This window comes from Macaca mulatta, chromosome 1 (genome assembly GCF_049350105.2).
Source record: "Macaca mulatta isolate MMU2019108-1 chromosome 1, T2T-MMU8v2.0, whole genome shotgun sequence".
Lineage (NCBI taxonomy): Eukaryota > Metazoa > Chordata > Mammalia > Primates > Cercopithecidae > Macaca > Macaca mulatta.
In genome coordinates this window covers 198,848,158-198,871,925 of record NC_133406.1, presented here as the reverse complement: position 1 = coordinate 198,871,925, position 23,768 = coordinate 198,848,158, and the positions used below count along the sequence as shown (strand labels likewise).

General features: G+C 45.6%; 1 protein-coding gene across 4 annotated transcripts in view; it reads right to left on the bottom strand.

The window, feature by feature from the left end:
• The window catches only part of HIVEP3 (HIVEP zinc finger 3), a 537,183-nt gene that overhangs the window by 388,393 nt on the left and 125,022 nt on the right, over nucleotides 1-23,768 (bottom strand). The window lies entirely within an intron of this gene.

Sequence of the window (23,768 nt, the reverse complement as noted above, 5' to 3'; positions counted from 1 at the left end):
CATGTACCTCACACACACCACATACCACACACACACCATGTATCTCACACGCCACATACCTCACATCCCCCCACAAACGTGCCCCCCCACACACACCACACATATACCACATACCTTACACACACACACACCACATACCTCAATCCCCCCACACACAAATGCCCCCCACACACACCATATACCTCACACACACACCATGTACCTCACACACACCACATACCTCACACCCCCCTACACATGCCACACACACACCACATACCCCCCCCACACACACACAAACCACATACCTCACATCCCCCCACACACAAATGCCCCACACATACCCCACACACACACCACATACCACACACACACCACATACCTCACACACACACCATGTACCTCATACACACCACATACCTCACACATACCATGTACCTCACACACACCACATACCTCACACCCCCCACACATGCCACACACACACTGCATACCACACACACATACACAAACCACATACCTCACATCCCCCCACACACAAATGCCCCCACACACACCACATACCTCACATACACACCATGTACCTCACATGCCACATACTTCACACTCCCCCACACATGCCACACACACAACCACATACCACAAACACACCCCCCCAACACACAAACCACATACCTCACACCCCCCCACGCACACATGCCCCCCACACACCATACACACACCACATACCTCACACACATACACACACCACACACACCACATACCTCACACCCCCACACACATGCCACACACACACCACATACACCACATACCTCACACCCCCACACACATGCCACACACACACCACATACACCACATACCTCACACACACACACCATGTACGTCGCACACATATCACATACCTCACACCCCCACACACATGCCACACACACACACACCACACACACACCACACACACCACATACCTCAACCTCCCACACATGCCACACACACATACATACACCACTCACCATATACCTCACACACACACCATGTACCTCACACACACCACATACCACACACACACACTCCACATGCACACACACCACATACCTCACACACCACACATACCTCACACACACATGCCTCCCACACCACATACCTCACACACATCCTGCATACCTCACATACCAAACACACACACACCACATACCTCACACATATAGCACACACACATGCCCCCATACCACATACCTCACACACACACCACATACCTCACACACACACCCCACACACGTACACCACATACCTCACACACCACACACTACATACACAAACACAACCCACACACACCACACATGCCACACAAACACACCACATACCTCCAACCACATACACACACCATGTACCTCACACACTACACACACATACACCCCCACACACACCACACACACCACACATACACCACACACAGACCACATACCTTACACACACACCAAACACCACACACATGCACCACACACACACCCCACATACCTCACACACACACCACACACCACATACCTTACACACACACCACATACCACATACCTTACACACACACCACACACCACATACCTTACACACCACACACACCCCACACATACACACTACATGCCCCACACACACCCCCCACATACCTCACACATCACACACACCACCACATACCTCACAAACACACATATCTCACACACACAACACCACACACCCTACACCTCACACACTCCCACCCCTAACCCCCACTACACACACACACACACACTTTAAAGTGTGCTTTGCATTCCAAGTCTTTGCTGGGAAACCTTGGTGGCAGCTTTCCATGGCTGAAATATCAAAAGGCAGGAGCTGTGGAGTCACCGACAATCACATCATCCACCTTCTCAACGCCCCCGACACTGCCACCTCACTACCCAAGAGCCACTGCCATTCCGGACCTACACAGAGTCTGAAGCGCAGCACCCCCTTCTTCCTGGGGTGGGAGGGACCCCATGCCTCAACTCTCCTGCAGGGCCTGAGGTTAAACTCTCCTGTATTCCATGGTCAAAGGACAGCATGGGGGACTCTAGCCCTTTTCATGGGCTACCAAGAGCAGAAATTCACTGCATTCTAGAGTATGAAAGCCTGACAGGGTAGGCCTTCATTTCCCACATGTCAGTGTGTACCGACGGAGAAGGCAGGGAGCCCTGTGGGGAATGAGGGCACCCGTTGTCCCCTCCAGAGCAGTTGTGGATGGAGCTCCCTGTAGGAATAACAGACTCTGATTACCATGGTGACACTTCCAAGGTGATGACTCTGGACAGGGTTTGCAATCTCCTTTATACTCATCACTCCCATCTAATCCTCACAAGAACCCTGCTCCCCACTTAATGAACGAAGAAGCAGACCTAGAAACGTAAGTGGCTTGCCCGGAATTAACAACTAATGATAGTTTAACCATAATAACATTTCCCCATCCACTCACCATCCAGTGAACAACTCAAGTGACAGCACAGTGGTTAAGAGAACAGATTATGAAACAGATGTACCAGGTTCAAATCCTGGCTCAGCCAATGACTAGCTTTGTGCCACTGGAAATGTGATTCAATCACCCTGTGCCTCAGTTTCCTTGTCTGTAAAATGGAGATGACGTTAGTCCCTACCTCTTGGTTTACTGTGTAGATTAAATAAATTTTCACAAGTAAATTACTTAGAACCAAGCCTGGAATGCTCAGTCAGCACTCCTTAAGTGCTGGCTGCTTTGGTGCAGGCTCTGAGCACAGAGACAACCAAACATAGCACCTGCCTCCAAGGTACTTACAGCCTAAAGGGAGAAACAGAAAAGTGAACAAGAGCTAGGGGTAGAAAAGATGCTCGGGGCACAAATGAGGGACCTGGAATCCAGGAAGGGCCGATTCTTGGGCCAAGTGACAACTGGGTTGAGTTCTGAAGAGCCACAGTACAGGCACTGTGACAGCCCTTATTTATTTTTTCCAGCTTTTATTTTAGATTCATGTGCAGGTTTGTTACCTGGGATTATTGTGTGATGCTGAGGTTTGGGGGATGAATGATCCATGGCCCTTTTTATATAGTTTCTCCTTTAATCCTTGGAGCATTTTACAAATGAGTTGCCTGAGGCTTGGAGAAGTTAAGCAGCTTCCCCCCTGACAACCAACTGGTAAGTGGTGGAGCCAGGATTCAAGCCCACATTTGTCTGATTCCAGAAACCTTACTCCAAGTCTGGGCAAGGCGTGGGCTGGCCAGGCAGCTAACTGAAGGGCAACTGTCTACAACCCTGGGGTCAGGGGGATGAGAAATAGGAGGCCTGTTAACCCAGGTCTCTGGGCAAGCTTCCTTACATAACCTGCACATTGTCAACACTCCACTCAGGCAGCTCTCCCATTCCTTACTACATAATTATTAGATAACGCATAAGGGAGAGGTTTGAATGACTGGCTTGCCTGGGAGGCTGCCTGTTTCTCTACGGTCCTGTTTCCACCACATGGGAGCCCTGAAACGAGCAGGCCAGCTGGAGAGGTGGCCAATACATTCCTCATCCAGAGGCTCCGGGCTCCCCAGACGGCCACTGCCACCTGACCACACAGAGTCACTTTGCCAGAAGGACTGCCCTGCTTTATGCCTGATCTGATCCTTTTCCAGGAAACTCGTCTGGTGTAAGATTAATGTGTCCAAACTTACCAGTCTTCCCCTTTCACCCTGGACTAACAGGGACAAGAATTCTAATCAATGTGCAGGAACAGAGAAAACCAGGGAAACAGCAGGCAGGCCCAACCCCAAAAGCCCCAAACTTATTTCCCAATTCCGGGTTGCACATTTATTTCTACTCATATAAGAGAGTTTGCATCCAACTGGGGGGAATTTTGAGTTTCAATTAAACTTTGCTAAAATACAAAACCCATTTCCCCTTAACTGTGCTTCCTGACAGTGGAGTGTGGGTATCACAGGGCAGAAGGGCTGATGGTGTGGGTTACCACAGCAAGGTCCATGTTGCACAGACGGGCTGCCCCTCCACCTCTGGGAGTCAACGCGTCCCGGGTCCACTAAGCCCAGCATTTCCACAGGCTGTCATCAGTGTGTCCCCAGCACAGCACCTGGCTAGGTCTCAGCAAATGAGTTGAATGTGTGGGGCTCCCTCCAGGTAGGAAAGGAACCCCTGCTCACAGCACTCCCCAGAAGTCTTGGTAACTCACTTTCTCTTTCTGTTCTGAACATCCATTCGGGCTGGTTTAGAACACAGCTCGCTCAAGAGGCAGCCCTCCAGAGGAGATCCGGGTTAATTACGTTTACTGACGAGCTGTCTTCTTTTTCCTACAGCCACTTCTTCCCATGTCCTGATTTCATTGCTTGTGAAAAGAGATGGCCTTCCAATGGGAAAACGCAAGGAGTAACACTCACAAAGTGAAAGCATCCTGGAGATTTTAAGGAGAAAGGCACATTGGTTCTGACCCCACAAGAGCCGCCTGTTTCCCTATGGGATATTAACACTCATTCAGTGCAAGGGTGAGTATCACCTTTCCATTGAAAAGAAATAGAGTACCCTAGGAAAACAGCTTGCATCAAAACAAGGGAAAAGTAGGTTCTGAACCAGAACTAAAATATTTGGACACCAAAGCTGTGACTACTGATGTAAAGCCATTAACCCATAAAAACAGACATTCAAACAAGACTCTGCATAGCTCTCTTTAAATGAGTCCAAATGCCAGAGCTTTATCTTCAGACAAACAAACAAACAAAAAACTTCTTTCCCCATCCCATTCCCCCCCACACACACACCCACCCACAGGAGTAACACATATTGCTAGCTCTAAGACTTTTCTAAGAACTTGGTCAGAGACACTGAGCGGCTGGTCAACATATTTCTTACAAATGGGGCTTCAAGAGCGGAACTAGCAGCTGAGTGCCAAGAACACAGAGGCTCTGCTCACATCTCACATCTGCCCAGACGCTCTGAACAACAGCCCACTGCTGCTGCCACAGGTTCAAGTTCTGAAACCCAAAGAGAGCACAGAGGAGGCGGGAGGAGAAGAAAAAGACCCAGATGTTGCAAATCAGAATAAGTGCTGAGTGAGGCGGTATCGGGACGTGGCAACGATAAACAGTGAACGCTGGCTCTCCTCCTGTCGGCTGACCCCTCTGCTCTGGAGCCCTTCACACTGGGACTCCAGTTAAATCAACCAGCTGTGCTTCCAAGAAAGGCAGCCTGGGTCAGCGTGGCTGCATGGACTCTGCTGCCGACAGCCGCAAAGAGAAACTCAAACCAGCCACATAGCCTGGCCCACCTTATGGTCTGAACGTGCCCAGCCAAAAAGAAGAAAAGAAAACAGCTCAAAAAACAGCAAAGGCTGGGTACGGTGGTTCATGCCTGTAATCCCAGAACTTTGGGAGGTCGAGGCGAGCAGATTGCTTGAGCTCAGGAGTTCAAGGCCAGCCAGGGCAACATGGTGAAATCCTATCTCTACAAAAAAATACAAAAATCAGCTGGGGGTGGTGGCACATATCTGTAGTCCCAGCTACTCGGGAGGCTGAAGCAGGAGGACAGCTAGTGCCCACAAGGTTGAGGCTGCAGTGAGCCATGTTAGTGGAACTGCACTCTAGCCTGGGTGACAAAGCGAGATCTTGTCTCAAAAAAAAAAAAAAAAAAAAAAGAAAGAAAGAAAGAAAAGAAAAACAAAAAAATCCACAGTTGAGAAGCCTCTGGCTCAAACCCACATATAGGGCTTCTCGGCTGCTGTGTGTACACATACCAGCCACCATGATCCTGGCCTTCTGATCACTGGTCTGTAAGGAAATAAGGTGATAAATGGGAACTGGGCTCTGAACCCTGGAACTGAGAAGTCAGGCTGCTGCAAACCTCTCTCCAGGGTGTTAATCCCTCTCTCTGCCCAGTGGTTTTCAACTAGGGGCAGTTTAGCCGCCCTAGGGAACATTCATCAATGTCTGAAGACATTTTTGGTTGTCACGTCTCGGGGACAGGGGGTTGACATCGCTACCTACTGGCCCCTGGTAGAGGCCAGGGATGCTGCTGTACCGCCTACAATGCCCAGGACAGCGCTCACAACAAAGAATCATCTGGCCCAAAACATCAGTGGTGCCAAGGCTGGGAAACTTTGCTCTGGAGCCTAAGAGTGCTGGGCTCAAATTCTAACATCACTGCTGACCAGCCCAGGGGCCTTTGTATAACTTACTTCACCTGTCAGAGCCTCAGGTTTTTTATATACATGTACATATATATTTATATTTACATATAAATACATGTTTTATATATTTATATATTAAATATCCATATTTCTATATAATACATTATATAATATATATTTATTATATATGAATATACATATATGTATATAATGTATAATATTTTATATACATATATATATATATATTTTTTTTTTTTTCTGAGACAGAGTCTCTCTGTTGCCCAGGCCAGAGTGCAGTGGCATGATCTCAGCTCACTGCAACCTCCACCTACCGGGTTCAAGTGATTCTCCTGCCTCAACCTCCTGAGTAGCTAGGATTACAGACACTCGCCACCACGCCCAGTGCAGGGATTACAGGCATGAGCCACCATGCCCAGCCTATTTTATATATTTAACAAAACTTACATAGCAGTTTCTAAGTACCAGGCCCTATTCAAAGCAGTTCATACATATTAACTCATTTACTCTTCTTAACTACGCTATGCTATAGTATTAACCTGACCTCCCCGTTTTACAGATGAGAAAACTGAGGTGAAGGGAAATTAAGCAAATTGTCCAAGACGACCCAGCCAGTAAGAGGAGAACACAGGATTCACATTCAGCAGTCTGGAGCCACAACCTACACTCTTCGATTAGCTCACTCACAGGGCTGCCTTATAGATTCAAGCTTACATTTATTAGCTACCTTAGTCTCTCCTATCAAGGTGCACAGCAAATGTGGCTTCTCAGCCTTCATTCCATGTTAACCTTATATTGTTTGCATCACCCTTGAACACTGAGACCAAGGATCTCACCACTTGCTTGTTCTATTTTCCTTCCATCACCCAGAATGGCAAACATTCAAACATTTCCACTCCCAAAACATGCAGCAACACCAGAATGTTTATCCAGAAATTCAAAAGGAGCTCTAGTGAGGCTGGCATGAACATACTCTAATACAATGTTTTCAAATATCGTGGCTCAACAATGATCAGTGCTAAGGTTACTGCGAACGACATCTAAGGCCTGAAATTGCTCTCTGCTGTAACCCAGCACTGAAGGTGACTGTGGCCTTTGCATGTTGGCTTTGAAAGGTCCCAAGTCTGTCTACTTGGAAATAAATTAAAATGTTGTCTATATTTAACAGGTACCCCAGGCCTTACTAAGCATTTGAAAGGTCCCAAGTCTGTCTACTTGGAAATAAATTAAAATGTTGTCTATATTTAACAGGTACCCCAGGCCTTACTAAGCAATCTAAAAAACATACTCTAGAAGCATGCTGCAAAGGCTCCCTTCCTGACCACTTTGCAGAAGAGAAACTAACCTTGCAACAGCAAGTCAGGACCCTCCCCCACTACCACCCTCCAGAAAACAAAAATCTCAAAAGTTTTAGTATAGTCGGGTCCGTAAGCAAGAGTAAGGAAGTAATAAGCCAAGCCGCACATTGGAAAACTTGATCCTTTTACGAAAGGATGAACAGGCTCACTGATTCAGGTGGGAAAGAAGCCCAAGTACTGAGAGGTACAGCTGATGAAGACCAGCGTGGCCCCAAGCAGGCCTCTCTGTGCAGGCTCTCCTGTCCTCTACCTCTCAGTGAAGGATGTCCAGGAGATCCCTCTCCTTTCCCCACGAACCCAGTTCCCTTCCATCTGCCCGCTTTGGTCTCCCAGCACATAAACTCATTTACCCCTACACACCCCATGCAGTCTGGCCCCAGCCTTCATTCCACCTGCTTCAGTAGAATGCTTCCACAGTGGGCTGTTCAGATCCAGGGAGTCCAATGATCACATTAGGACTTCAAATGGCCTAACATTACCAGAGGCAAAGGTGCTTAGGTTAACCAAAAAGCAGGACCAGACTCTTGGCAACCCGGTGTGCTAATGCAGGCCACCCAGGCCAATCAGAAGTGCTGACCAGAGAAAGGCACATTTCAGACTAAATAAATATATATCTTTTAAAAAATTACTTAAAGATTGCAATTTGTTTAGAGGTATAACTGGACCCCCCGCAGGCCCAAGGGAAGGCTGTTCTGGCTAACCGTGAGGAGAGGAGTAGGAGGCAAGGCTGAGGAGGGCCCTCTGAGGCAGGAAGTGAGGCGTCAGGACAGGGTGTGGCTGTGAACATCCCCCAGGAACACATCAAATGACTGATAAACATTTATTTGCTTTATATTAGGAGAATGAGAACATGGCCTATAGAAAAATAGGAGTGCTACGGGCAAAGAAACAGCTTAAAGATAGACTGTGTTTGAGTAAAGTGAGAAAGAACATTTATTGGTACCCTCAGTTATTAAAATAATATATAACTCACCACTAATCATTGCACTACCCCGATGAATATTAATTGAATATTATGTACAACATATTACACACCAAGTGACTCATAGTTACTTCTAATGAATATCAATATATTCTGACACATTTAACAATGTGGAGTGGTGGAGGGAGTACTTCTGGAGCCAGGCTTCCTAGGTGCGATTCCCAGATCTGCCACTTACTAGCTCTGTGACATCTGGCGAATCCCTGGACCTTTCTATGGAGCAGTTTTCCACTCTGTAAAATGGGAATAAAAACAATGTCTACCGCCAAAGTAAAACTCTCAATACATAGTAGCTTTTATTTTTTAAAAAGCTTCAGGATTCAAGTTGATGAGTGAAATGTATGAGCATCAACCAGCTTATGAGCATTCCTCTTTTTCAGAAGTTAGTGCTGAATTATCTGGTCCTTCCTCAACCACTGTGAACTTGTGTGGTGTCCAAAGACAGAACCTTTCCTGTCAACATATGTGGAGGCAACTGCATTAGGTGCCCGGCCCACTGCTTTTCTGAGCGCCACTTGGCCAGAGGTGAAATTCTACTCAAGTTTGTGAGTGAGGCCCAGCTCCTTTCCAAGTTCCTTGTATTCCCACTCAAAAAGGCATGCCTTTTTTTTTTTTTTTTTTTTTTTGAGACAGAGTGTCACTCTCTGTCACCCAGGCTGGAGTGCAATGGTGTGATCTCGGCTCACTGCAACCTCCACCTCCCGAGTTCAAGTGATTCTCCTGCCTCAGCCTCCTGAGGAGCTGGGAACACAGGTGCATGCCACCACACCCGGCTAATTTTTCGTATTTTTAGTACAGACAGGGTTTCACCGTGTTAGCCAGGATGGTCTCGATCTCCTGACCTCGTGATCCGCCTTCCCTGGTCTCCCGAAGTGCTGGGATTACAGGCGTGAGTCACTGCGCCCAGCCAAGACATGCTTTTTAATGAACTCCAGTTCTCCTGTCTCAAAGAGGTCTATCACATAGTCTTTGGAAAGAAGTGGCCCCTACTATGACAGAGGATCCCGACAGCAGTCATGGAGGGCTCGTTAAAGAAAAAATGATTCAATGGCACTTGCTAAAGAACTATAGGGCAAGCTTTATTTAGGGAAACCACCAAGATCGGTGTAGGGACCACCACGGTGGTGTTCTGCAGTCAGGGGGAGAGATTGGGATCAACTCCAAATACAAGGAAATTGGGAATGCACAGCCAAGGAGCAGGGCGGGGGTCAGTGGATGGAAAATTACTGCAGAAACATCAGAGGTAAGGGGGGATTCTGGTTAAATTGGCCTAACAGGATTCTTGCTGAAGGCAGGAAGGTTGAGCAGACATCACCTGGCAGATGGTAGAGGATGATGCTATGGTCTGAATGTTGGTGTCCTCCCAAAATTCTTATGTTGGAACCTAATACCAGTGCTCTATATAGAATGAAGAGGTGGGGCCTTTAGGAAGTGATGAGGTCATGAGGACTGGGATTAGTGTCCTCATAAAAAAGGTTGAAGAGAGAATCCCTCTCCCTCCACCATCTGAGGACAGGTAGAAGGCATCTTCTCTGGAGAACAGGCCCTCGTCAGCACTGAATCTGCTGGTGCCTTGACCTTGGACTGCCCAGCCACCAGAATAGTACGCAGTACATACATTACCCCTTCTAAGGTATTTTGTTATAGCAGCAGGAACAGCATAAGACAGATGAGGAACCCAATCAGATACCAAGGGTGATCAGATATTGAGGATGGAGGATTCTGTCTAAACCAAATTCGTGCTACAACTGGACAATGCAGAGACAAACACAGAAGCTCAAAAGTTGACCCCTAGTTGAAAAAAAGCTGAGAAGAGCCTAACGTCTGGTCATGGAGAGAATCTTTGTCAGGTCCCACATCAAGGACAGCATGTGGTAGGTGAGATCCACACTCTTAGGGAGAGGAGATGCTTTGAATGACCTAATTCTTTGATGCTGGGAGGAGGACCCAGAGTGGAAGCAAAGGGCTGGGGGATGGAGAGAGGGAGGGAGGGAGGGAGAGAGGGAGAGAGAGAGAGAGAGAGAGAGAGAGAGAGAGAGAGAGAGAGAGAAAGAGAGAAGGGTGCTGGGAGAAGGAGGACCCAGGGTGGAAGGAAAGGGCTGAGAGAGACAGCAAGGCGGTGGCGGGGGAGGTGCTGGGAGAAGGAGGACCCAGGGTGGAAGGAAAGGCCTGAGAGAGAGAGAGAGAGAGAGAAAGAGAGAAGGGTGCTGGGAGAAGGAGGACCCAGGGTGGAAGGAAAGGGCTGAGAGAGACAGCAAGGCGGTGGGGGGGGGAGGTGCTGGGAGAAGGAGGACCCAGGGTGGAAGGAAAGGCCTGAGAGAGAGAGAGAGAGAGAGAGAGAGAGAGAGGTGCTGAGAGAAGGAGGACCCAGAGTGGAGGGAAAGGGCAGACCAGGAAAAAGTCAGAGCCCGCCATCCCCACTGGCATCATTTTGCTCTCAGAGGGTCCCTGCACGCTGCACAATAAAGCAGTCACTTAACCTCCCAGCATCCTGGAGGCAGGAAATATTGGTTTCATCTGTTTGTTGTTTGTTTCAGTCTTGGTGCATCTTAGAACCAAAGTTCTCATTGTATGAACACAAAACTAATTTAAGTTCTTTTTATCCAACATAAGAAAAACTTAGTTTCCTCTAGCCACCATCAATCAACACAAAGCCAACAGGGCAGCAGGGAAGGTCCTTGCTTCCTGGAAGTCTCCCTGGAGGGGGAAGGGGCAGGAAGTGATCTAGAATCCAGTCTCAGAAGAACTGCTGACAACACCATCACCAAAACGCATCATCATCTCGCACTCATCTCTAAGTAGTGCCTCCCACAGCCTAAGAGCCAAGGTTCATAACTTCTATCCACAGGATTTCTGCCATTTACCATTACCTCCCTGTCCTGGCTCAGGCAAGGACCCTCAGGGCTGAGATGTATCTTCAGGTCAGCCTGTCCACAGGTAAACAGATCATACACGCACACATGCATGCACACACACACCACCTCTGCATGCTGGAGGTACAAAGGAGGTGGAATAAGTCCTCTCTAAGAATTTACGAAGGCACCTGGCTGCCATCAGCACACAGTCATCCTCTGTCTGAGTTCTGAAGGTAGCAGTGTCTCTCCAGGTAGGAAGAGAGACAAATGGAGCTTCCTTCCAGCTGAAGCAAGTGGAGGCTTTGTTTTCTCACTAGAGTGTTGTAAGAATTTATTGTTTTGAAGAAATAATATAAAAATCTAAGAGCGCTGGTTCCCAGGCTAGAAGACAGACCAGATCTATTCATTCAGCAAGCAGTAAAAATCCACTGCTTAATTAATACACCAATTGCTCCCTCCTTGCAAAGAGGAAGAGCAGTTCAGCCTCATGGGCTGCCATCTTTGCCACTGAGGTCTGCACAAGATGCGGAAGGTGAACACATGCTATGGCCATTTCGGATGTCTCCTTGTAGCATCAATGAGGAAATAAAACAAAACTGTTACAAATGAAACCTCTGCCACTACATCCTGAATTATATCAGCAAGCTCCTTTTTAACCAGATGTTATGTCCAGGAAACGTATCCATTTACTGATTGTTCCTGAAGAAATAACTCGTTCACTAGGAAATAACTTAAACCAGAAATGTGGGCTCCTATTTGATGTGGTTTATTCACCTCTAGGTGTTTTCAGTGTCTCTTGTCTATTTAATGGACTCCCTGAAGAGTAGGATGTCTACCTAAAAAGAAAAATTAACATTTATACTCTCCTGATGATGTTTATGTGGAAGAAAACAAACGTTTGTCACATATCTATTGTTTATTTTATTTATTTAGAGACAGAGTTTTGCTCTTGTTGCCCAGGCTGGAGTGCAATGGTGCAATCTCAGCTCACTGCAACCTCCCCTGCCCGAGTTCAAGCAATTCTCCTGCCTCAGCGTCCCGAGTAGCTGGCATTACAGGTGCCCGCCACTACATCTGGCTAACTTTTTGTATTCTTAGTAGAGACAGGGTTTCACCTCGTTGGCCAGGCTGGTCTTGAACTCCTCATGTCAGCTGATTGTCACATATCCATTACACATCATTTAATCTGCCATGAGTTTAATACGCATTATAGAGTCTAATCACCTAACGAGCACGCTCATGAAAGTGTCACCTTCATTGCATCATTTAACCCTCCTAGTAGCTCTATGAAGTACTATTATTACCCCCCAGCTTACAGAAGAGGAAACTGAGGCTCTGAGGATAATCTGCCCAAGATCCTGTAAGTAGTAGGTCTAGAATTCAAGTCCAGCCTGATCTTTATCCAAATCTACATTATTGTCCCTGAACCAAAATATTCTCAGGCCGTGATCTTCTCCCCTGTCAGCAGAATCTGGAGCATCTCAGGGTTCATGTTGAATTACAAAGCCCTGCCCTAAAGCAGATTTATTGGAAGTTCAGTGCTTGTGAGAGCTATTCGGAGGGGGAAAAAAAAAAAAATATATATATATATATATATATATGTATTTTATATATATAATATATATCTCAGAAAGTCTTCTCTGCCCAGGCCAATGCAGTCAGCTCCCTGCTCAAGAATAGCTGCCCACGGGCAGGGTTTCCTGGCCAGCAGTTCAAGATGTGCCTGTGCCAGCTTTCCTCTTTAATCTCAGTTTCCTCACCTTTAAAGTGGGTCCCACAAGCCCTGTCCTACAGGGCTGCTATAAGGATTTAAAGTGATGAGAATCCTAACATATCTAACAAAGTGCCTGTCACTGGGTGGTCAGCAAATGACAATGATTGCTGCTATTACTTGGTAGGCTCCCAAGAGTTACTCCCACGTCCAGTGGAGGGAAGAGGAGGGAGCAGTCCTCCCTTGGGGGTAGAGTATTTTGCATCAACAGGTTTTAGAATTTTTGGTGCAAGGCGAGAGTCAAAATCTAACAGACTTCGTTGATTACATTATCGCTTTTATGTTGTCTTCAGACAACGTACCCCTTATTGCCTGTCCTTGGGTTGGGCCTGTCTACCCCTTCCCTCTCCCCACTCTCTGTGCTCCCACCTAGACCTCTTCCAAATTTCCCAGTAGAGAGGGAATAGAGAGGCAGTGGTGGTCTCTTTCATCCCACATCCCAGTGGTGATCACGCCACTTCAGGGAAAAAGAAAGCAGCCTTCACACATATGGGCCTCCCTAAAAAGCTTCCCAGGGAAAAGGAAATGCATGTGGAAAGGCCACAACTGGGAATGAAATGTCTGTTAGGAAGGCTGAAGGAGGGGGAGAAAGAAGAGTGGCTGGAGGTGAGGCTGGAGAAGTAGGCAGGGCCCATCGCCTGGGGTGGTGCATACCTTGGGAAGAATTTTCAATTATCTTTAGTTCAGCAAGAAATTACAGACATGACCAGGGCCCATGCAAACAGTCTGGAAGAGTCAAGGCAGGATGCGGGGGACCCGTGAGGAATCTCCTGCAGCAGTCAAGCAACGGTGGCCTGGAGAGGGAGTGGACGTCAGGATGGATAAGTGGATGGATTCATGCACTTGTCCTTAGGAGGAGGAATGGACAGGACTTGGTGACAGCTTAGGTGTATCAGGTGGTGGAGAGGAGAGGGTGAAGTCCAGCTTCTGGCCCAACCAGCTTGAGGGACAGTGATGCCCCTTCCTAAGACAGGGTGCATCTGAAGAAGAGAGACTCACAGGCTGAGGCAGGGGCTGGGGTGTGGGTTGGTCATGCATGTAGGAAGGTGCTGAGCCAAGTTATGCATGTGCTGAGTCATCCAAGTGGAGATGTTGAGAAGAGGGCTGCATTTACAGTCGGTTCTTCCAAAGAGGGGTCCAGATGAGATGCATGGAAACTGACACCAGGGGAGGTGACACCTTCACCCAGGGGAAAGACTACATTGTAAGAAGAGAAATCCTCAGACCGAGTCTAGGGAGCTGCGATCCTCAATAGCCAAGCAGAGGGGTGGTGGAGGCAGCAAAGGAGGCTACGCAGGAGAAGCCAGAAAAGCAGGAAGAAAACCAGGAGAGGCTGGTGCCTCAGAAGCCTAGGGAAGAAAACAAGACGCAGAGTTTTAAACTTCACAAAATGCCACTCAGAGGGCAAGAAAGACAAAGATAGCACAATGTCACTGGCATTTATTAAGACGCATGTCAGAAGTGGCTCTTTTCAGGAGTAAGTATGGCCAGGCATGCAAGGGCTGAAGAGGAGGAGGGAGGTGACACCATGCACACAGCCCAGGAGGCTGCCTCACTCGCACCCCATCACCTGCTTAGCCTATTTCCTTCACAGCCATTATCTTAATGTGTGCTGTCTTGCTTCTTTGTTTACTTGTGAATTGCCTTCTTCCCTTAAGGTCTGTTAGGGCAAGCTCCTTGTCTGCTCTATTCACAGCTGTACCCCAGCACCTAGGAGGATGCTTGGCACAGAACAGGGATTCAATACCTGTTGGGTATTGAATGAATGAAACAGAGGCAGAGTAAAGTCTGGCTAAGAACTGAGGAGAGGGAGAGCTGGAAAGTCCAGAAACTACCCACGGGAATGAGCCAGTGGTGAGAAGGAGGGCTGGGTTAGTGTTCCTGGGAAGTGGGACCCCCAGCTTAGGTGGAGGCTTAGGGCAGAATCCTGGACACTCAAAGGAATGCTTAAAAGAGAATTCAGGGCATTTGCTGGTCTGAAAGACATCCGGCCCACATTGCTTTCACTTAGGTCATGTTCCCCAAAAGGAAACCCTGAGATAAGGATTCCTAGATGAGTGATTCATTGAAGAAATGTCCCCAGAGTGGTCTGTAGGTGAGTGGAGAAGCAGGACAGAGAGGGGAGAGGCCAAGCCAAGCATGACCTCAGGCCATATCCCTGCCTCAGCCTGACCCCAGGGAGGGTCCTGGAATGTAAACGGAACCTCCTCCGAGTTTGTACACCCCCATACCCCGCTGCTAGGGCAAGGTGGCTGACCTTTCATATTCCCGCTCTAATTAATACTGGCTACCGACTGTCATGGCGGGGACAAAAACTCCCAGCCACTCCAACTCTCTTGGCAAGAGGGCAATCCTTTGAAGAAGGCAATGGGGCAAAGCTTTAGAAACAGAGGCGACAGAAGCTGCAGGATGGGCACACAGAAGTGGCCAAAGTGATCCAAGGCCATCTGAGCAGAGTGCCGGCAATGTCTGCTACTAAATTGGGATAGAGTTTTGTGTGGATTACCCTGGAAGAACCCACCAAACAAACAACTTCATTCCGAGGGCCTGGATGGTGCAGAGATAGCTACCATTTAGAATCGTTTCAGTTTCTATTCCGGTAAAGAATCCTTCAAAGAAAGACACCGAGGCTCTTACAGTGCAGAGAGGTGCTCTTCTAGGACAACTATAGGGTGGGAACGTAGCACAGCTACTAAAACTGAATGTGACACAATTAAGAGAGTACGGAGAGTATTTAGAAATACTTAAAAGTCAAAACATAAAAAAAAACTGGATAACTTGGGTTACATTCCTGGGATAAGTTTATTATTATCACAGTACTGTGATATTGTAGAATCTGGAGAAATAAAATCAACTGAAATAAAATAAAATACATCCACCAATTACCATTTACTGAACCCCTGCTATGGACCCAACTCTGTGCCAGAAATGAAGCAGCATCTCCCTTGCTCAAAGTTGATTTTTCAGGCTGGGGACTAGATGGGGCTCCTGAAACAGTTCAAGAACAAGGCAAAAACAGACCTATGGAGGTCACGTAGGATGATGATTAAGAGTTGAGCCAGGCTCAGCAACTGCCTAGGATCACTCCCATTTCTGCTGCCAGATGCCCTGTGCCTCAGTTTCCCCATCTGAAAAATTGAGATACTAAGAGTCTTTACTTCACAAGATCGTCACACTCATCTTACCTGTGAAGGCAACATGAGGTGATGTGTGCAAGGTCCTTAGTGTGGTGCTGATGAATGCAGTGAGCACTCAGGCCTTGTTATTCTGCAGTTATTACTGGAGGTGAGGCTGGAAAAGACCATACTTGCCCGACTTGTCCTACCCTTCTCTCCTCAGGAGGGACCAAGACATTTATGCCTGGCTATGAGTTGACACTAGAAAAGAAATCAAAAAGCATCTGTCCTTGTTTCTTGAAGCCCGATGCAACCAAGCTAAGCCTGGACTGACAGTTGACGGGCAGCTGGGGGGTGTGCTCCTCTGTTGAGCTGGCCAGGAGCTAAGGCTGATGGCTTTCTGTCCAGGGAGCCTTTTAGACTCAGAGCACACACATGCTTGCCTCTTAAAGAGTGCTGGGTCAGCAGGGATGCACTGGGAAAGCCATCAGCATCTTTGCATCCCTACTGACCGTTTCCTGCCCAGCACCCTGAAGCCAGCACTGACCATTTTCCTCCTTTTTTTTTTTTTTTTTTTTTTTGAGACAGTCTCACTCTGTCACCCAGGCTGGAGTGCAGTGGTACAATCTTGGCTCACTGCAGCCACCTCCTGGGTTCAAGTGACTCTCGTGCCTCAGCCTCCTGAGTAGCTCGGATTATAGGCATGTGCCACCATGCCCAGCTAATTTTTACATTTTTAGTAGAGTTGGGGTATCGCTATGTTGCCCAGGCTGATCTCGAACTCATGGCCTCAAGTGATCTGCCTACCTCGGCCTCCCAAAGTCTTGGGATTACAGGCCTGAGCCACCGTGCCTGGTCCTGACCGTTTTCTGGTTGGCAGCAGAAGAAGGGTCCCAGGTCAAACAATGCAGTCACACAGGCCTATGCTCTAACTGCGCCTCCCCACACAGCTTGGTGACCCCCAGGCCAGTGACTTTGACCTCTGAAGCCTCAATTCCCTTGACTGTAAAACAGGTCCTGACCTTGGCTGCACATTAAAATCACTGGGGGAGTGTTTAAAAGTCCAAATACCAAGGGCTCGCCCCAGACCAACAAAATCAGAACCCCCTGATGAGATCCACTGCTGTAAGGGAAAATATTATCTTCTACTCCCAGAAGTGGAATTAAGGGAGACTATCCGTGGAAGGTGCTTACCACCATGCTTTACACAGAGTGTACATAAAAGGAGACCACGACGCAGTACCATTCGGAGTTCCTAGACTCTAGAAACACCTCCCACAGGCCCACAGAGGGTTGTACTTGAAACTTTATTCACTGTACTTTATGCCCCACTTTGGTGAGTATCAAAGATCAATCCTGCATTTTGATTTCTCTAGTTCTTTTGATCACCCTGGTCCAGAATCATCTTATTCTTCAGAGAGAAAAGGGTCAGACCCAGGAAGTGCTTCTCTGGATTAAGGGCTGTGAGGCTAAATCTTTGTTTCCAACTCTGCTCTCATGGGCCTCCAATCCCCCATCCTAATAAGAGAGCTGCCATCCACAAGGGTCCTTGGCCCTTGGCTTGCAGAAGCGGGATGAGCATCTACAACCCTGGCTATGATGAAGGCTGCCCTGACAGTTACATTCTTGTAGGACAAATATTTCTGAGCCTGAGGTTCCTTTGCTATGTCTCTAGTCAACATGGGGCTTTCAGCCCTGTGGAACATGAAGATTTTTGTGAACTAGGGTATAAGGATTTAAGAGTGTGTAGGTGGGGCCTTTCCAGGCCTTGCTTCCTAGATAGTTGATGTATCTGGACCCAGAACTGAGAGAAGGAACAAAACAAACAGGTGGGATCCCTTACAGTTTATAGTTATGTTTTTCAAAGAGTAATACACATTCAGGGAAACAGAAACAGAACTTTAGCTCAAGCAGTAAGAGGGGGCAGCCAGTATCCAAGCTGGAAGAAGAGCTAGCAGGTGACAAAGGAAGCAAGCACCCTCCATGCAGTGTTAAGGCAGTGCTTGTCATCCAGTGGGAACTGGGGTGCCTGGGTGCCAGGCAACAGAGCAGTTGATGGAGACAGTTCCAGTGCCATTATGAGCTGCTAAAAGGAGATCTGACGTGTGCATTCCAGACCCTGATACTACTTCTTGTCCAGTCATTCAACAACATAGTATTCCCTATAGACCAAGCATGTCTGTCTATCTATCTGATTTCACAACCCCATGACATAGGTACTGTTATCCTCACTTTGCAGCTGAGGAGACGGAGGCACACAGAGGTTAAGTAACTTGTCCAAGGTCACACAGTTAGTATATGACAGAGTTGGGATTTGAATCCTGTGCTCTTAATTCCTATGCCAAATTGTCTGTAGCCTAGTGAGGGTGTCAAACAGGTCAACAGACAATTAGAATAGAGTATAGTCTAAGTGAGTGCTAGGGACTAGCACAGGTGGTGGCATCCACAATTCCATTCTTATCTGATGCTCACTCGTAGGAAGAAAAACAGAAGAACCCACCTGGTGACAGGCTAGCAGGCACAAGAACAGGCAGAATGTGCACCTGGAGGATTTCACCTGGGAGAGCTGAGGAGGCACAAAGACCTGCATGTGAGTGTTCACGGTAGCTTCATTTGCAACAGCCCAAATCCGGAAACAACCGAAATTTCTATTAACAGGTGGAGGGATAAAAAAATCTGTGGCGGCCGGGCACAGTGGCTCATGCCTGTAATCCCAGCACTTTAGGGACCAAGGCAGGTGGATCATGAGGTCAGGAGTTTGAGACCAGCCTGACCACCATGGTGAAACCCCGTGTCTACTAAAAATACAAAAAATTAGCCGAGCGTGGTGGCACACGCCTGTAGTCCCAGTTACTCAGGAGGCTGAGACAGGAGAATCACTTGAACCCAGGAGTGGAGGTTGCAGTGAGTCGAGATCGCACCACTGCACTCCAGCTTGGGTGACACAGCAAGATTCCATCTCAAAAAGAAAAAAAAAAATCTGTGACATATTCACACAATGGAATACAATTCAGCCACACAAAGAATGAACTGCTGATCTATACAACATGGATGAATCTCAAAAGCATCATGCTAAGAGAAAGAAGCCAGAAGCAAAAAGAGTGTATACTTTATGATTTTATCTATATGAAATTCTAGGAAAGTCAAAATTCTAGTTTTAGAAAACACAGTTTTGCGAGGAGATGGGGGTGGGAGGGACGAACTAACTGTGACGGGCATGAAGGAACTTTAAGGGATGATGGGAATGTTCTATATTTTGATGATGGTGATGGCTACACTGATGCAGACGCTCGTCAAAACTTATTAAATTGTACACTTCAAAAGGTGAATTTTATTACATGTAAATTATACTCAATTTAGAAAACATTTTAACAAGAGACTTGATGTCATGCAGTCGAAACCAAAAAGTGCTGTGCTCTGAAGCTAAGAGTGAGAGTTACTTACATTCTGCTCCCTTTACTTGTTTTTGTTCCTTGTTCTTTCTTTCCCCCTTTCCCTCTCTCTCTCTCCCTCCCACCCTCCTTTCTGTCTCTCCTCAAAGTCTACCACCTCATTTTCCAAGCCAAGCCTAGGTGACAGGCCCCTGAGCTGCATGCGTTTCCAGCACTGCCATTACAAATTAGTGGAAATGATCAGACCCCCAGGCAGACTGGTCCTCAGCCTGCTTCAGAGGGGCAGATGTTCTACAAAACCAGCCAGTGACCCACCCACAGAGAAGACTGGCAAGCCCGCAAGGCTCTCACTGGACCCCTCCGTGGCTTCTGCCTCCCAGGTAGAAAGCATGCATATATTAGATTAAAAAAGAGGAAGTGTCTTTCCAAAAACTACTCGGCTTTGGGAGGGAAGGAGGTCATTTGTCTTTGTCCAAGAAAAACATGTCCCTTCCTTGTAATCCTTAATAACCCCTGAATTGTTTTTGTTTTCTCCAAGATAGTTAGGGACAGGGGTAGGGGAGAGGGGCCACAGTCAGAGAGAAAAGGAGCTAGAGAGGACAGAGGAAGCAAATGCCATACTACTCTGTAGTGGCAGCAAGGTGAGCTCTTACCACCTTGAATTTTGGGAAAGATGGGAAAAGAGGGAACCCTTCACCAACCAGTGCCAACATGCCTACCTAAGACAGCCCCCATATGAGGTGCATCCCCGTTCTCGCCGGATGAAAAGTGAACAGAGAGGTTAACAGGGCAAAGAGGCAGCAGTAATGGGAGGAGAACGTGAGACTGGCACGGTTCCCTCCCCTGGGCCTGCAGGAGGCCCACGGCAGCCAGAATGTCCATCTGCTATGCCCCACCACTAGTAGGCTCACAGGAAAGGAAGAGAACAATGACAACCCAACTGTCCCTTGCGCAGAAGTTACACCAAGAAGTGAGCAGCAGGACCCACTGACCTGGCAGTAAACCACATCAGAGTTATCAGTTGGAAACCTCTTGGACAAAGAGAGTTTATAAAGTCCCTTGGCCAAGAGGCATGGAAGTTGAGTTCAGCCAAGCGCAACTCAGACACATGGGCAGTGGAAGGGGACCTGGGGATGCCAGCTGCCAACCAAGTCCTGTTTGTTGGAAATTGAGAGAGATAGTATTGGAGAACTAGATGCTTTCACTTTTTATTTCTCCAAAAGAGAGCTGGTCTGCAGGTAGTGAAGCCTATAATTCTATAAAAAATGGAGATTAAAGAGATAGGAAGGTACAACTCTGGCCCAAGACAGAAAAAAGCAAAAAGAAAAAAACAACAGGCATCCATAAGAGAAAAAAGTGAGCGGTTCTGGGCATCTAGTAAGTGGAAGAGGAAAGAGACCATCTCTAATCCTAACTCACTCTGTTCCAGGTTTGAAATAAAAGCTATATAGGGAGAAATAGCCTGTTAAAGTAGAATTGCCAGTGTGTAGAACTGAAAATCAGCCAAAAATCCATCAGCTCTCTCAATTTACTAAGAAATAATAATTAACTCCCTAGTACCTGATATACTTTTGCATTTAAAGGCTAAACTACCTATATCTACTCAATATCATTCGCTTCTATTCCAGTAAGACTCTTATTGGCAGGTTTAAAGCACCCCTACCCAACCCACTAGCACCAACTTGTCTTCTACCTTAGCCTGGAAGAAACATGTATGAATTACATTGCTAAGAACATAGTATCATATCTATTGAATGAATCATTAAATAGACTGGCCACTGTAATAAATACATGTGGATATATACATTCTGTTAATAGACTTGGTATAGTCTTTCATGGTTTCAAGTGTTAAGGATTATTGTGGTATTAAAGAAAACCTTATAGGCTTTCATTTCCTGAACTATGGTGGATTCGATATGTAGCCAACTCTACTGAAAACACTAAGCAAACTGGAAACTATAGAAAAACATCTTTTGAAATGAGCTGGCAAGTTAGTAAGACATATTAACTAAGCAAAATCTGAAGCCCAGAATAAGTGCCAATCCCTGAAGTTAGCTTGAAAACATTAGCCAACAAAGTGACCTTCACTTTTATATTTTGTGGCCTCATGGGAAGAGGAGACAGGATAAGAATTTCCCATAACATAAAGGATACTATCACATGGATCCAGGAACTCCAATGAATACCAAGTGTGAGAAATAAAAATAAATATAAACCTAGATATGCTTTGCGAAACTGTAGAACACCAAACAATTTAAAGGAACCAGAAGGAAAACACAGATGATTCTCAAAGGAGAGAGTCTTGTCTGTAGACAAGACAGCAGATTTTAGAGGAAACGATGGAAACAGAGGACAGTTGAATAATATCTTCATTGTGTTGGCGAGAAAATAACTGACAACCTAGAATTCTACCCTAATTCTATCCAGTAAAAACCTCTCTCAAAAACAAGGGGAAAATTAGTGTATTTGCAAGCAAACAAAATCAAAGAAGTTATCACCAACAGACTCTCAATAAAGAAAATTCTAAAAGCTGTACTTCAGGCTCTATCGGAAAATACCAAAATGAAGTTGGTAGACCTATGTTAATATTAATCAGAATAGACTTTAAGACTAAAAGAATTACTAGGGAAACAAGTTTCGCTTCATTATAAAAGATTCAATTCACCAGAAAGATAAAACAATTCAAACCTATAGGTACCTAATAACAAAGGCTCAAAATATATAAAACACAAACTCACAGACCATAAGAAGAAAGAGAAAAATCTACAATCATAGTGGGAGATTATATTTCTCTCAGTAACTGATTGATCAACCATGCAAAAATCAGTAAAGATATAAAAGACTTGGACAACACAGTGAAGAAGCTTGATCTAATGGAGTTACATAGAACACTGCATCTAACAATGGTAGGATCCACAGAACATTATGAAAAGAGACCACATATCAAGTCTTACAATAAATTTAAAAGGCTGGGTAGCACTCAAATAATATTTGGCAACCATGAAGCAATTAGGTTAGAAATTAGTAACAAAAAGGTAACAATAAGAAAAATAAACAAATATTAAGAGGATTAAAAAGAAACACAGTTTTAAATCATAAGTCAAATAATAAATCATAATGAAAATTATAAAATACTTAGAAACAAATTATACAAAAATATTACATATCAAAACATATGAAGTTAGAGTAAATATGTATAGCTCACAATGCTCATAATGGGGAAAAAAGCCTGCAAATTAAAAAGTCAAACATTTACCTTAAGAAGTTAAGAAAGAAAAATAGCTCAAATGTAAATAAGTTAGATGGAAGAAAATAAAAATTAGTATAGATATTCATAAACTAGAAAACAAATGATGGAGAGGATCACAAAGTCAAGAATTAGAGATAGTCTCTAATAACATTGAGAAAATTATTAAAAGACTAACAACATTATAGAAGGTATTACAAATGAAAAGGTGACATAACCACAGATCCTACAGAACATCAAAAAATAACAACATCTTATAAGTAACTTCATGGTAAAAATTTTGAAAACTCAGATAAAATGGATAAATTTCTAGAAAAATCTAATTTACCAATATTGATTCAAGAAAAATATTAAAACCTGAATACCCACTATCTATTGAAGAAATTGAATCAGAGGTTGAAAGTCTTCCGGAAAGAAAGAATTCCAGCCTCATATAATCTTTTTTTGAGAACAGATAAAGAGGAAACATTCTATAACTTACTTTACAAATTCAGCAAAACCATGATACAAAACCCTGCCAAGGATAACATAAGAAGTGAAAATTATAGTACAACACACTCATGAAGATAGATGTAAAACTTCTAAATTTTATTAGCAAAAAAACCTAGCAAAGTATAAGAAATGAACCCATTACAACCAAGTCAGGTTTATTCTTGGAAAGCAAGGTTAAGTTAACTTTGGAAAATTAGTTTACCAGATATTAACAAATTAAAGAAAAAATTATATAAATATTCTCAATAAATGCAAAGGAAGTATTTAATAAACCTCCATGTATATAATTTGAAAGACAAAAAAGCTCTTTGCAAATACAGAATAGTAGTTCCTCATCCTGATAAGGAATATCAAATCCATAAAAAACATCATTCTCAAGGGAAAATGTTGAACATGAAAGGCAAAG